This window comes from Anopheles gambiae, chromosome 2 (genome assembly GCF_943734735.2).
Source record: "Anopheles gambiae chromosome 2, idAnoGambNW_F1_1, whole genome shotgun sequence".
Lineage (NCBI taxonomy): Eukaryota > Metazoa > Arthropoda > Insecta > Diptera > Culicidae > Anopheles > Anopheles gambiae.
This window is the reverse complement of record NC_064601.1, coordinates 14,562,304-14,577,985: the sequence shown is the minus strand read 5'-3', so window position 1 is coordinate 14,577,985 and position 15,682 is coordinate 14,562,304. Positions and strand designations below refer to the sequence as shown.

At 47.4% G+C, this 15,682-nt stretch overlaps 1 protein-coding gene across 3 annotated transcripts in view; it reads left to right on the top strand.

Moving 5' to 3' along the window:
* Positions 1-207: 207 nt before the first annotated feature.
* Positions 208-15,682, top strand: part of LOC1281035 (arrestin homolog) — a 45,019-nt gene continuing 29,544 nt past the window's right edge. For 2 of the 3 annotated variants that reach the window (XM_061652052.1, XM_061652050.1), the window contains exon 1: positions 208-996. The gene's annotated coding sequence lies outside the window, so the exon portion shown is untranslated. The other variant, XM_061652051.1, reaches the window with a different exon arrangement.

Genomic DNA, 15,682 nt, shown 5'->3' with positions numbered 1-15,682 from the left:
GGTTGATTTGAGTAAGATGATTGCGTTCTCTCGCTCTTTCTCTTTCTTGTTCTTCCTTCATCGCTCTCGGGCATTGATGTCTTGGAATTCATTCCTCTTCCCGTACATCTCCTTCACGCTGCGAGCGAAGCTGCTGTGGCGCTCTGCTCTTGGCGCTCTGTAGTGAGTGCTCGAAGGAGAGAGAGAGAGAGAGAGTGAGAGTAGCTCACCGAGTTCATCCCCATTCCCACAGGTTGCTGCTGTTCATCGGCACAGGTCGCAGCGTGTCCGTCATTCGTGTGCGAATAGTCCGACGGCATCGAAGTAGGTTTTGCGCGCGGTTTTGGGTCTACGGCACGGGTGCCATTTACTACAGCAGTGCAGTGTGGCCAAAGCTTCTCCAGCATCTGACCGTTTGCGGGTGTTTGGACGTGTGTTTTGTGCTGCAAGAGAGCGTTCTGTGCCGTCGCTTTAACTCAACCCGTGTTCGTGTTCGGATACTATCAAGTTCTGTGTAAAAGTGAAACAGGAAGGTTTGTGAAGGTGCTACGAATGCTACGAAGCGCCGTTTTGTGACGTCAAACAGTGGACGAACGTTTCCGGTCGATAGAGGATTGTTTGCTTCGTTGCTCCGGTTGGTTTCGTGTTCGTCCTCTTCCTATCCAATCGCTCCCGAAAAAAATGTGTTGAAGTTCTTGTTGAAGTTGCCCCCCCGCCGTCCTCAATCCTGCCGTTGAGTGCGCTGAGTGCTATTTCAAGTTAATCCGCAGTTTGAGCCACGCCACGAGTGTGCTGGATTACGAGATGTAGCTGGAGGTGTGTCTCAGTTTCGGTTGATCCCCAGGGTCAGCCAGCAGCAGCAGCAGCAGCAAGGAATGTAAATAATTCGTAAGCGAGGAAAAGAATCAGCGGGCAGCAGCAGATTGCGCACAGCGGCCGAAGAAGTGCTCAGGAAGGCGAACGACTAGACCTCGAAGCTGCTGCTGTACATTGTGTATGTTTGTGTGTGTGTGACTGGTGAGTGAAAGTGTTTCCAGGGCCTGCTGCACGTGCTCCAACGACAGCCTGTGCTCGGTAGGGCGGAGCAGGATGGAGCACGTTTTTAATTTATTTGCAGTTCGCTTCACCTTAGTACAGTTTTTGGGCGCCGTTTAAACAGCTGAGCGGTAGGAGATGATTTTTACGTAATCCCCTCTAACACTAATGCAGGGTAGTGTCTGCCACAAAATGAGACAAAAATAACCTCAAAATAGATTGAAGGGAAGGAGGAGATTCACACATTTTATCCTCTCCAATCATCATAAAACGGTGAAACGTTTCAAATTAAAGTGGCTTGCTGCCTGCTTCCTCGTACGCACATCCGCCGTACAAAAGTTCCAAGAATTGACATTCCAGAAAATAGGATTTTGATTTACAACTCCCGCGAAACCGTCCATCCTAGTCAACCGTGACGAAAGGTATATCACCTTGCCAGGATGGGTCGTTAGAAAAAAAAGGGAAAAGACCGAACAGCACTAAAAACGGTGAACCAGCCCCAATCGCCGATAAGATAGCGTATTAAGGTGCAGGGGCGTGTTGGGGGACAGACGGCTCAGTCAAGCGCGCGCAAGTACACGCTCGAAGCCGGCGGACGCACCGCAGGTAAGCCGATTCCGTGTCCTTTGCCTCGTGATTTGCCATGTTTAATTAGGTCCGCTTCCTTCCGCGATCGACGGGAATTCAATTACGGAACTTAATTTGCGGCCCTAATGGCATAATTATTGACCGGCGCGGCTCACAGGATCGCTAATGGGGGACACACAGGACACACAGGGCTGAGAGGGTTTGATTGTAGTTTAGTGCTTGGAAATGAAAGTTGTATTCATTAGGGGGGTGTGACAAAAAAGCGAACAAAGAGAGAAAGAGAGACCCAATGGAAAGGTTTCACTGTGAGGAGCACGATGCGCATCTTCCACGAGCTTCCAGTTGGCCACGGTAACGTTTCGTTGACCTGTCTTCTTACAACCCTTACAAATGGTTTCGTGGAAGCGACAATCGTCGTTCTGCTAATGAAGAAAAACTCCCTTTGGTGGGACACTTTTCGCTCCGTTTGCCATAAACATTCTGTTCGGTGGTTTTATTCTTCCCTGGAATTAAATGCGCTTGTTTTTATTGCCTTTAATACAAGCACAAACACACACATACACACACACACATACTCATGTAACATTTACCTTCACTTGTAGATGCCTTTTAACCTCGTCACGAAAGTAGGAACGAAAGAAGGGAATTTCCCTTCAGGAAGCATCAAGGTGGCCAACGAGGAAGCTATTTTCCTAATGTCATTTCCATTGATTAAACAGGCAGCCGACGATTCCGTTTTCATTTGCAATTCCAATTCGATTCGGATAGAGAGGGACGGAGGAAACGAAGAGGTCTGGTTGAGCGTCACGCATCTGCAAGCAAGGAACACAGTTCCATTCTCGCCAGCCATAAATATGCAAAACAAACACCAGTGAGCAAATTGTAACGATCCAAACATTGCCGAATGCTTGAAGCGAGCAAAAAAAAAAAAATGCCGAATGATAATTTATTTGCGCTGTTGATTCTGCTCCGGCACTTTTGCGAGATCAATCACGGTTGTGCGAGCGACTTTCCCTTGTCCAGTCCAGTGGGCATGGAGTTGGCCGTACTCGCGGCAGAACGTTTGTAACGGCCACTCCATGGCCGTACCATCCGGCCAATGTTGCTAACCCACGGAGGCACTGAAGTTGAGGTGAACGTGAGAAATCGTGAGAGGGGGGGGGTGGGGGGAAATCACACAATCACACTATCTCCATCGCGCGAATGAATGACGTTGACCTGTTAGCAACGCGCCCCACCACCAACAGCACCGATCAAGTGCTCCATGCTCCATTTGAAACATGTGAAAAACGGTGGAGGGCCGGAGTACAAAAAAAACCACACACAAACACTGACAGAGGAGACGCCGGTCAAAGTGTTGTTTCTATTTATCAGATAAAAAAGCACTCAAACGTCTGTGTGTGTGTGTGTGTGTGCGTGCGTGTGTTTGGTGTGGCGGAGGAAAAACATTGATCGAACCAGCCAGCCAGCAGCTCCAACCGGTCGATGGGTGATTGTTGAGAAAACACACTTCACATGACCGCACCCAGCAGCATGCCCTTCGTTTGGGGGGAAAAAACCGGCCATGCTCCTCCGTCCCACTGCTGCGGGGCAATGATGCACCCGGGTAATGTATTCTAATGCGCAGCGCACACACCGCGGCGTGCTGGGTGGCATTGTTTATGGCGAAAGCGTGCTACCGAAATGCACGGCAAAGAAAGCGGACGAATAATCACGCCAGCATAATCGAGTCACCCAGTGGATGAAGTGTGCCGTGCCGGCGACTAAGAAGCAATACGAAGAGTGTGTGTGTGTGTGTGAGAGAGAGAGAGAGAGGTACGTGCATTAATTGTTGTGGTTGAGTCGATTCCGGTAGCTGCACGTGATACTTAAGAAAGTTCCGAGAAGTTTGGCGAGATATGATATCGGGTGATGATTATTCATATTCACGGCACCATTAGAAATACAATTGAATTAATTGCAGCAATGGTATGCCTAGCGCCGCACGTGTGTTTGTGTTTGCGGTAGCCGAAATGAAATGAGGTTACGTTTGACACTATTCAGTACGGTTGATATGGTATGATAATCTTGCTTTCGAATGGTGCTCATGTGCCACTTGTGATTTGGGCGTAGTTTAGAGTTTGATACTCAGGAACTCTCAAACTTTGATTTTATTCGCTTTATGATGGCATAGATTGATGAAAAATCTCAAAGTGAAAAATAGAAATTGAAGCAAATGTTCGTACGATACTTTTAGTCGTGTAAAATGGCTTACCTTTTGATGTAATTCACTCATAATTGTTTAAATAAAACATGCAATTAATGCTCACTTTTCGGGACCGATTTCAACCCAACCCGGTGCGCTCGAATTCATTATTTATTGAATCAGCTTTCAACATCAATCCAGTCCCTCTGAGTGCTTAATTGAACCCGTAATCCAAAACTGCCGTCTCGTTCATCATTCGGTCTTAAATTCCTGCAGGGAATAGAAAACGTAACGCACCCGAGGCTGCCGCCTTACCTAAAGCAACCGTGCAGCGAATGTAATTTCTAGTGAGGCTAAAAGTGTGTCGTTACCCCACCACGCGTGTACCATGCCATGGGAGGGCGAGGAGGGTGGTCTTATTTATCCTTTACACCCATGCAGGGCAAAATTTTAATCAATCGCTACGACGGGCTCTCGGGAACATCACCGGGTGGTAAAGCTCGGAACAGGGGGGCTTCCTGCCAGCAAGGCATGCCAGCAAGGAAGAGCTTCCACTTGGCACGATGGGAGCCGGTTAATGTGAACCAGATAAAGCACTTCATCTTAGAAAAACTACCCTCTACCCTTCCCCATTACTAGCAGCTTTTGACAGCAATCGAATTCCGGGCTAGGAATTGTCACCCGGTGGGGTGAAATAAAGCCTTCCGCCATGCCATGTGCCCTTCAAGCGATTGGCCGAGATCTCTCTCGTCCCTCTCTCTCTCTCTCTCGTCTTAGGGATTCCATAAAAGTGTTGCCAGTGATTGGTACAGTGTGTTTGTGTGTGTGTGTATGTGGGTACGTAGAGTAAGCGAAAGAACGGAGCACATAATCACAGCAGGACTTTTGATGTGTTTGCTTTTCACCGTTTTCATCATTGGATCACGTCTTGCGGAAATGCTTTTATCGGTTCCGCTGAGAAAGTATGCCCTCAGAAGGCTACGGGAGGAAATGTGGTGATAGTTTTCTGCAGAAGAAAAAGGAAAAAAAGAATGGAACTGTTGGCCACTTAATTTGCCCGTCATAAAACAAACGCTGATTAAAATAACGCTCTCCGGAAGCGAAGATAACGGAGCAGCAGCTATTATTAAAGGTCTAGCTCCCGTGCTCAACTGCATTTAAACATTGGACTTTTCCGGTGGAAAGCTTAGATTATTTCCATTGCGCAGTTTCAAACATTTTTCATGTTGAATTTAAATTTCTTACCACGATAAACAGCTGTCAAATCTTCAGATTTACTGCACAAACAACATCCACTTATGGTTTCCATTCAATTACGGGGACTAATTTGCAATAATGTGGTACTTCGGCGAAATGCGCTGCCGCTTTCGAACCAGATCGCCGCAACACGCAGCACACGGAAGCATTAAAATTACCCAAATTGAGCAAACAACAAACAAGCTCCCGAACAGTGCCGAGCCCGAGGTAGGGTCTACTCCGAAAAACCCCGAACGATTTTAGATCGAAATGGTAACAGACATAAAGCAAAAATAGAAGCAACCAACCAAGAAACACACGCTGCGGTCAAAACACCACAACCGAGGGGGGAGGGAAAAATCTCTCAACCAGCCTCCCAATTAGCTCCCAACCGGAGCGTCCCCATCAACGGGTCCCCAGCAGCCAGCTACTCCGCAAAACTTTATGTCAAATTAACGTGTCCCCGGGCTACGAAAAAATGGCGTGTCCTGAATACACAATCAATGCCGATCGCCGCAGACGGAGCGAGCGGCAGCATGAAGACAGCACGGCCGGCCGGAATAATTGAAATCACCCACCGGGGTAATTTGTCAACAGCGAACGGTTGTGCTTACATTATTTTTACAGCAACCTCCTCCTGCAAACATGCTTTTGGCGTGATGGCCTTTTTTCATTGCCTTCGTTTGTTGTTTTGCTGCGTCACAGTGCAAAAAATGTATCTTGCCGTTCGGGTAGAGTTGCTCATTTGAATAGTTATGTGTCTTTAAAAACAAGATATTTATGATCTGATAACAAAATGGCAACACTGTCGCACGCATAGTTTAACTTGTAACACGTGTGGTTTTCGTGCGTATCAACATTCATTCAGTTCATTTGCTGTCAATAACTATGCATCGAAATTTGATGCGTTACCACAGACCCAACACCACCTCCAACCGGGGGCGTTTGATTTTACATTCATCGATAATCGAGATTGCGATTGGACAGCTCTTCATATCACGGTTCATTTCGCCCCTTTTGAGCGCATACCGTCCCGGGTGGCGGCACAGACAAATAGTGAACATAAATTATGCTCGGTTAAGCTTCACATTTAATCTGACCTCGGACCGATCGGACCTGCATATGACACACATACACGCGTGGCTGGGCAAGTGTATCTACCGTATGCAGATCTGGCAGTGTGCATGGAGAAATCGGGAACCAATATTTCTGGCGCCAACGTCGAGTGTCAACATTGAACTCTCGGATGCATGGAATGAACGGCAACAAAGGCGAGAGATGATTGAACTGGATTATTGGATTGCAGATTTGTACAGCACGGAACAGTTGAATGCCTCTATCGCTAAGGCTTTTATTAATGTGATTTTTATAATCCAAATTGAATGTACAGTCAACGCGTATCTGCCGTATGTACGGGTATGCACTACTAGCAAACGACAGTCCGTTCAGTGATGATCCAAGCTCAACCAGCGCTTCAGCACACGTGCGAGAGCTGATGCATCTTTAATGTACCACTTACCACCGATAAAGCGGGTTTTACAGCTACAAGTAAGCTTCGGCTCTATGTTTTAGTGGTGTTTAACCCCCACCGGGTTTGCCGTTTGCACACTTCGGCATCGGCATTGCCAGCAAACGCCATCAGCTACCGATTCATTGATCAATAAATGCACTCTGCACCGTCATCACTGCCACAGGAGCACGAAGCTGCCCATAAGCAGCAGCCGTCGGCCATCGTGCGCCTTCGTTTAATTGGAAAATGCATTCATCCGCTGGAAAATGCAACCTGTCAGCTTTCTGCTTCTCCTTCTCTCCCTGCTGCTCAGTCAGCATTTCCTGCACGGAAGCTTTGCTCGTTTGCTAGTGCCGTTGCCGATGTAGGTGAAGTGTGATTTAATGGCATGAGCGGCTTTACCAGGAAAGCACAGTACACACCTTCCTCCCCCGGTGCTGTGGTCATTGATTTAATGGATAGGGTAAATGAAGTCCATCGCCATTTTGTCCCAATTTTCATCGCTGTTTCTCGTACACGAATCTTCAATTGTGTTGGTGGTTTGCACAAGTGTTGGGAGTGCGTTTAATCTGTTCATTTATCTTGCAAACTTGCCAAAAAAGCTACTGTTAAGCCGTACGGAAGTTGAAATGAAGCTTAATTTCCAGCACTAAGCGCCTACAGTTATACGATCCGCATGACGCCACCGTTTGTTTTGCGTTCTTATTAGTGTGCTGTGGCGGTTTCATTTTCCAAAAGCACGAAAAACAAACAATGTCAAAGGGGCATCATGTTCGCGACGTGAACGAAATGTCGAACTCTCTCTCTCCCTCTCTCACCCTCCCTTGTTTATCCCGACCCAGTCTCCTAGGCCTACTATTGATCGGTAGCTTTTGACCTGCGTCACGGAAGCACCACTTACCTTGGCCTTTTACATTCTTCCCCGATCACGGTGGTGGTTCGCTTCTGTGGCCCGTTGGTCAGTAAAAAGGACGGGGACGGGGGGGGGAAGGTGAAGGGAAGAGTGCCCTTCAGCACCACAAGTGCTTCCGTGAGTGAGTACGTGCTTCAAAATGCCTCCGTACCCGCCCGGTTGACCGTTGTCGATTGGTGCGGATAGACAGGCGGAAAGTGTAGAACCAACCATTAGGATCTCCATCAAGTGCCCTCGATTGGGAAACTTGCGACCCACTCGGGTGCACCAGGGCAGGGGAGACAGGGGACACCAGAAATGTGTGGAGATTTCTTCGAAAGTCAGTAGCGAACGAGTAAACGGAGGAGTGTTCAATAGCGCAGCAACTAGGCAGGGCAGGAAAACAAATCAATATTAAATTACCCAATTAGATCGCAACACTGAGCGGCTATGCGGGCGCGGTAACTAAAATTCTTACGTTATTAAATCTTAACAGCCGCCGGTTTCGATTGTTAAAAGCCGCGGCACCCGAACCATGCCTGTGTGAAAGCTTTCTAGAATTACTCAGAACTGGAGCCACTCAAATGGGAACCGGTAAGTAAGGACGTGTTTACCGCGAACTACCAGCGATTTTATGCTTTCTTAGAAGCAAGCTTTAAGTGCTTTCTTTCCGCCATTTTCCATTGCTGCAGATGTTGCTAAAAACATTCACATTCCAGCGCCGTTCTCTATCGAGCCTGGAAGCAAACGGCAGCTGATGATATTAATAATTTCACACACCGCATCGCATTGCACAAACGCTCTGGCAGTGTCAAACTTTTCCCATCGATCAACTGGGCGGCTCCACCAGTGGCCTTCCTGTCCAAGTGTTTTTGTTCGCATTACATTTACACCAGCTCGTAAGCGAGGACGCTCCATTACGTACGTACGGTACCTCGGTGTGTGTATATTAAAAAAGTTCACCACACAGTGTTCACCCGGGAAACAAAAACAAAACAAGAATTTGTGGTCCGTACAGCTCGGGCCGCTCATTAGCGAGGAAGAAAAGCTTTTGTGCTCGGTTTTGTTTTCTCAAACCATTGTGTTTGTGTTTTCGTAAGTGAGCTCTGGCATCAATATAGCAGTAAAATGGACCATCTTTAAGGATACGGAGGGAAGAAGGGGTACTCAAAATAGGAAAACAACTGATTGTTTCACTCATTTAGGTTGTAGAAAGGCAGTTTTGTTCCAAATCATTAAACTGTAGCTATGTCGATGTTTCCTATAGGAACATTCGGTTAAGGGTACAACATTAGTCTGCCTCTTATATTGCCTGCATGTAACCCAAATAATTTACACCCAAAAATTGATAGGAGAGAGAGAGAGAAAGAGAAAGACAGGACAAGTATCGCTGCTCCATCAACGTTGTAGTTCATGTTAATTTTATAATTGCTACGCGTTCCATTCCATTACATTCGATTAAATTACAAATTAAATTACAGATGACAAAATCAAAGTAATAAAGCCATTAAAGTGGCTTAATTAAAGCGAAATGGAGCCACATTAGCTAATGAAATGTGTTCAATTGAACTGGAATTGTATTCAATTAGGCTGAACATTTCAAATGTCAACAGTGAAAAAGCCCGTTCAAATATACACCCCACAACAACACACTGGTTCACTCGTTTTATTCATCTTTTGAACAAAACTTTACGAACTCTCTATTCCAACACGACGGCAAATCGAATGGACGAACAATCATCCACAACGCTAAAATCGCACCCGTAACTGCAAATGACATGAGGCAAATTAATTTGTTTTATCGCTAAACCAAGCACGTCCGTTCAACAAGTGTTTGGAGAAACTTTTTTTTATTGCATGTTTGTCCGGGGTCGGGCACGGCTTATAAGCTATTCTATGTGTTTGTTTGACACGAACTATATCGCGCGGCACCTGGCGTGCGGTTAGGGAAACAAAACAAGGCGGATGTGTCGCCCTTGAGCGTGTCACCTGTCCGCTTTCCCCGTGTTAGTGCAACAGGTGAAGTTTAGCAAAGTTTTATAAAAAAACGAACGAATTGCGAATCGCTCTCCCGTACCACGTTCGGATCGGTTGTGCAAGGCGTATGGGAATGTGTCATCGGCAGCGTTGCAGCTCCACACTTATCGTGAAGGAAAAACTTTGCGATGGGATTGCTTCTCCCCTTTTTTAATGAGCTTTTGCCTAGAGTGGGAATATGTGTGTGTGTGTGTGTTTGTTTATTCTTTTTGTCTGTTTTGATTGCGAAATAGTTGCTTCAGACAGCTTGTTACGCCAGCGGCATTGGTTGATGTGAGAGAAAAACTGTGTTATTCCACTGAAAACAATCACCGCGTACTTCGAAGCAATATTTGAATTTCTTCCATTGAAAAATGAAAGCTTTTTCCCCATATCAGTTTCAATTTGTTGCTATGATGTAAAATCAATCCTACATTCCGTATCTCCTCCAGTACCCAGAAGTCAACAAACACATCACTTTCCAGTAAATTATTTCTCAGGCTCATCGACGCGCACTGCAATCCATGTGAGAGGTAGGGTTGAAAGGTTCCACCCACAGTGGAAAACATGTCCATTGCGCCCGTCGAGAATGCAATAGCTTTTTTCCTGCGAATGAGATGAAAGCAAAGTTTTCAACAAACTGCATGCTTTTTATCATGCCCCTGCTGCGGGCGTACCGTTCAGCGACCGTGCGCGAGTGATTCGATTGAATTGCGCAAAGGATCATAAGCACCGCAGTAAACTGGGGCATCGCATCGGAAAGTTTCCCATCATCGAACTGCCAGGACAGTGAGATAGCGATTGCGAACAATCGGGCCAGGGTTGCTGGCCTGCTGTACGGAAGCTGTACCCTAACCCCACTTACTTTGCGCCCGAGCGCATCGCCCGATAAGGTCAAAGAGATTCCGAAACTTTACGATTATGTGATAATAGTGCCGAGTGTCTTCGTTTTGTCGTCGCTTTGCTAGATGCTTTGCAGCACGGGTAGAAGTGGCAGTGAGAACGCTTGCTTACAAAAGTCCCATCAAAGACGAAGGACGAGGATTCCATTACGCGCCACCCGCCCGGGATGGGAGGGTTAACAGGCAAAAGTTTTCCACCTATTTGACCGCCAACTGCATGTGACATGATACATGAAAATCCTTTCTCCTGCTTTCGGCGGATAAGAGCGCGCTTCATCGGTTCGAGTATCAAAACTTCCCGCCAGCAGCCAGCTCCGCTCGCTTTCCTTTTTGACTGGTCACCTCCTGCTCGGCCCGGCCACCAGCCACTAAAGTGCGGCAAAACTTTATCATCCCACCCGCGCACATAAATCGTGCGCTGCGGCCAAATTCTTCGTGGTAAAACAAGCGGTAATAAATTCAGTCTCGCTGCGCGCAGCCTGATTTATGCACCACGGGAAACGATCCGGGGCTCCAAAAAACGGGGAATCTTCCCTTACACGCCCTCCCTTACACACCCCACCGCACACAGGGGGGGAGTAATTTTTGACAGCAACCGCTCCAGCAGGAAGTGTCAGCTAGAATTATCAAGATTGATTATGGCCCGAGTTCGTGTTTGCGCGCGCCGGGATGCTCCAACAAAACTTCGCGCCGGTTGGGTGAACGGGCGAAAGGATTCAGGGCAGCAAAAGGACGCTCCAGGCAAGGGGTTTATGAAAACCCGCCGGAGCAAAACGGATTAGCGTTTTATTGCGAGCCGGCACCATAGGATGCGCTCTCCCGTGTCGGGTTTCTGAGGATGCTGCACACTAGCTGGGGCGCGGTTTGGGCCGGGAAGTCACATCATGTGGTGATAGACATCCTGCCAACCCTGCTGCCGGGCGAACAAACCGAACCCGGTTAGACCCGGACCCAGCTCCGATGATGGACGGGTGCTAATCCTATCGCGTGGGGGGTCAAACTGCGCCACATCTCCCTTCCGTCAAAGAACATTTGCCTTCGTCATAATCGTGATAATAGTGCTCGTTCAAACAATGCCCCGAGCACTGGCACAAAATGGCGACGATTGACGGGGCGATAAAACCGGGCGCACATTGAAAGACGCGGGTGACGATGGCTAGATGAGTTTGTGTGTGTGTGTGTCTGTTTGCGAACACTCGTGACAGCCAAATGTCAGCGTTCCGTGACACTTTTGGAGCCACTCAGCGCTCATCACATATGCCACATGTGCTTGCGTACACACAAAAGAGCACACACACACACACACACACATAAAAGGGAACATAAAATCTTGTCATTAGTGTCTTTCGGAAGCGCATCTCACCGCGCGTTTGGGTGATAAGAGACGCCGCATATGAAGTCGCGCATCGTTTGGGGAGATGCTTTTAAACCGAGAAGTCATCGGTCATCCATCCATTGTGTGGCGTTGAGTTTTCAAGTGACGGAGAGCATGATAAATGATGTGTCGCCAGTGTGATAAGCTCACGCCAAACTGACAAAAACCATGCACACATAAATCGAGACTCACATTAGCGTGGCTTTGGTACGGTTTAGTGCGGCCGATTTCACCGCCGCAACGTCCATCGAAACTGCACATTCAAATGTACGTTTTACTTTTAAGTATCTTCCGCGCGCAGCTGCCATTCTCACACCTGCCATCCGTCTTCATTAGGCAGGCGAACGTGCAAACTGACGTGCGACGAAATCTTGCCCGCGTGTTTACCGGTTTACGATCGAAAGCATCAGAGATTGTTTTTTGTTCATTTTTACCCCGCGCGCCATTCTGCATCATCCAAAACACACACACACACACACACCACTAAACATGGGATGTGTGTATGTGGTGTATGTGTTACTGTTTCGTTCGGAAATGAAACATATTCATCGAGAGCTTGTATGTAGCGCTTCCGGCGCAACGGCGGGAACAACACTAAACCACACGAGCTCGGAAATGAAACACGCAAAAGCTACGCGAGAGCACACCACCAAGCATCTGGTGGCCTGGCGTGTGAGTGTATGATGATGGATCGTGCCCCGTCAGTAGGGTCAATAAAAGCGATTCCGTCCCTGCCGCTTATGGGTTGCCATTTGGATGCCATCCTGGCCGCCACTTGTTGGGCAAGGTAACGCCTTCCCATGCGATACGGAAAAGACGGTGGTATAAATAGCTTTTGCTGCATAATAGAAATTAAGTGCATCGCTCGTCCCTCCCGGTCCAAGTCGACTCCAAGTTTTAGCAGTCCGAGTTGTTTTTTGCGACAGGAAGTCGCTTTACGATTGGGAATTTGTTTGCTAATAAAGTCGTTCGAGCGGGGACGCCGCACAACACAACACAAAAGGCACAGTTGTGAATGCGGAAACATGAGGCAAACTCAAATCCCTGCCAAGCGTGCTTTATTTGCTCCTCCGTAGCTCCTCGCGGTCCTTTTCCCCCTCCCCTTGAATGACGGGCTCGGGAGGGTCTAATAAAACCCAGAACCATATTAAAACAAACAACCATTTTGCCGTGCTTTTATGACGGCTAGTAAATTGTCCGTCGCTTGCTCGAAAAAGGTCGCAAGCGTGTTAGTGTAAGAAAAACCGTTTATCTACGATTACACTTCGTTTCGGGATTTCCTTCCCGTGCCATCCCGTTACTGCGCTCACTCGATATTGGTAGCCTTTGTTTGTGCTGGCGAGTGAACGGTTCGTATACATTTCATCTATGTATATCGCAAAGTAATAACGTGTGTAACGGTGCGCGCGATACATTATTCATTTCGTATAAATCTAATAAAAAGTAATATAAAAGTAATGCAATTCCAAAAGCCGGCGAACGGAAAACAGCCCCTTAATTGAACAGTCTGGCAGCAACAGCGGCCTCACAGCGACAAGTGGACGCGTATCATATGGCATTAGGTAACCCGTAGGCACTTCAATACTTTCTTGTGATGAATTTCTTTCGCGTGCTTTGCGAGTGAAACAAAGAGATGATGGGTGCACCCATGTTTACAGTGGTCCTAACAATAGCGAAAACATATGAAGCGTCAGAGTAAAACCTCTTTACAGCCTTCGGCAGCGATACGGCGGCGGGGAGTAGAAATTGAAAATAAATCAAATTTTCATGCCCATTGTGTTTGCTTTCTAGGGAGGGGTTTTTGTTTTTCTCCATTTTGAAATTTCCTCCATTTCCTCTCCACGACAGAGTCCCCCGTACGAAGCGGCATCATGTGTAAAACCGCGCCAAAGTTGCTGACTTGCTGCTGGTTCTGCTGCTCATGTTTCACCCCCTTTACGAGACGAAGAATAACAAGCAACGATGCAGTGAAGCAACGTTTTATCTTCTACCATCTATCCTGAACCCCTGGTATCCCAAGAACAGTACGAAGGGAGTGTGTATCGATTACGGTCATTTAAAATTATGGTATAATTCCTTGCCAACGGTAGCGCTGGGAAACGGTCGGTTTGGATCAAGGCAACTGAGACGTTACCGCCGGTACCGATGATGCATGAGACGCCGACGACGACGATCATGCCGATGATGATGATGATGTTCTTCCTCATCCTTGTGTGCTCCACCCCATTTGCATCGCTCCGCACCCACCCGCGTGGAAGTAATTTTTCATCGTGCTCCACATCGTTTATATTAAAATGTGAACACGGCGACGGTCCCCAACCGACGCGGGCGCATCCGATTCCACACGGTGGTTGCGCTTATTGCGGTACGAACGGTGGAGGCGCCCGGTTGCTCTCTGATATGTGTGTGTGTGCGTGTGCCTCCCTCCCGCTGGTGTTTATTTTTAAACCGCCAAATTGGAATGCGACGTGCCGCTCGATCCGAGCGCCGCACGTGACGAGTGAAGCGTCGGTGCATGTACCGGACGGGGGAAACAGCGTAGGACGAGCGTTTGCTGTTGGTGGTTCCTTCGATGGAGGTGCGCTCCATCGGTTGTTTTGTTTTGCCCGCCCCGTCACTTTAGAATGTGCTATATGGACGGTCCTGGAGGATAGAGGATGAGCCTTACAGCTTCATTGTGCCACACAATGGATGAGTGTTATTTTTGAGTAATTTTCCGTTGTTTTTTTTTTGCGACGAACTTGCGGGAGACAAATTGCTTCAAATTGACCTGATTCTATGGCGTGCCAACAGCGAAAGCAGTACAAGCCTGAAGTAACGAAAACAAAAAATAATAATGCTCATTCCCTGGTTCGCACGTAGTAACGCATACCCGTTTGTCTTTCAGACTCATTGTGCGCTTATTGAGCGTGAAAAGAAAATTCAGATGAAATTGGCCCATACAAAAAATCAACTCCCCCCGAATGCTCGGTTTTCGCCACGGTGCATTTAATAAATTTAATATTTACCTTCATTTGTTTGCACGGTTTGTCCCTCGGTCTATTCTTTTGCTGCTGCTGCTGCTGCGTCACCACAAAAGAAACTAATTAAATGCTACCTTCGCTGTGCCACACGCTGTGACTTTGCGTTCTATTCTGCATCGCGCAACGAGATCCCGCCGAAACGACGCACCGACCGACGTTGGCGTGCACTGCGAAAGCGTCCCCAAATCAAAAAGCAACATCAACAAAAGCCAGACGACGCCAGTTTACCGCAGCTCATCAGTGCCAGCGGCACGTTCTCTTGCTGCGGATGGTTGCTTGTTGTGCGTTTTTCTCTCGCGGCTAATTTCTTACAGATGAAAGATCGCCCGGGTTCTGAAACGGCCAAAGAAAAGCTCGCTGCCGCTTATCAGCTTCAAAGTTAGTGAAAACTGAAACAATCTGCAGACAAAAACACACACAAAGCTGAATTGGGATTCCCATTCAAGATCGTCTTGATGTCTTTTTATTTGTTCGCCACAATGGTACACTAGGGGAGCGTGAATTGGAGCAGCTTTTGCCTGTAGTCAGCCAGGGGAACGTAAATGAAAGCTGCTGTTTGGATTAAAAAATCGGCTACTAGAAAGTCTTGTCCTATTCAACATCTATCAAGAGTCATATCATTAGAACTCTTTAAATGCGCAAAGAAACGCTCTGCTGAGCACAGTTTCAATCGATAATTTTAACGAAAATCTGTTGTAACAGATTACACTCACCACTTTCCCTCTTCAACCAACGGATTACGCTAAACTCGTCAAGCGAAATGGGAGAAATTCCACAATCTCTTAAGAGCGTCAAGGTGATAAAAATATTATTGAACCATTCGCACGCTTACAATAAAAACAGACCGCCCGGAAGGCCCGGTCCAGCCTGCGGAGGCAATTCGTGTGCCTTCCGAGAAATGTCTTTTGCCAGAAATCGTCAATGCCAAAAATGGTTTGCCC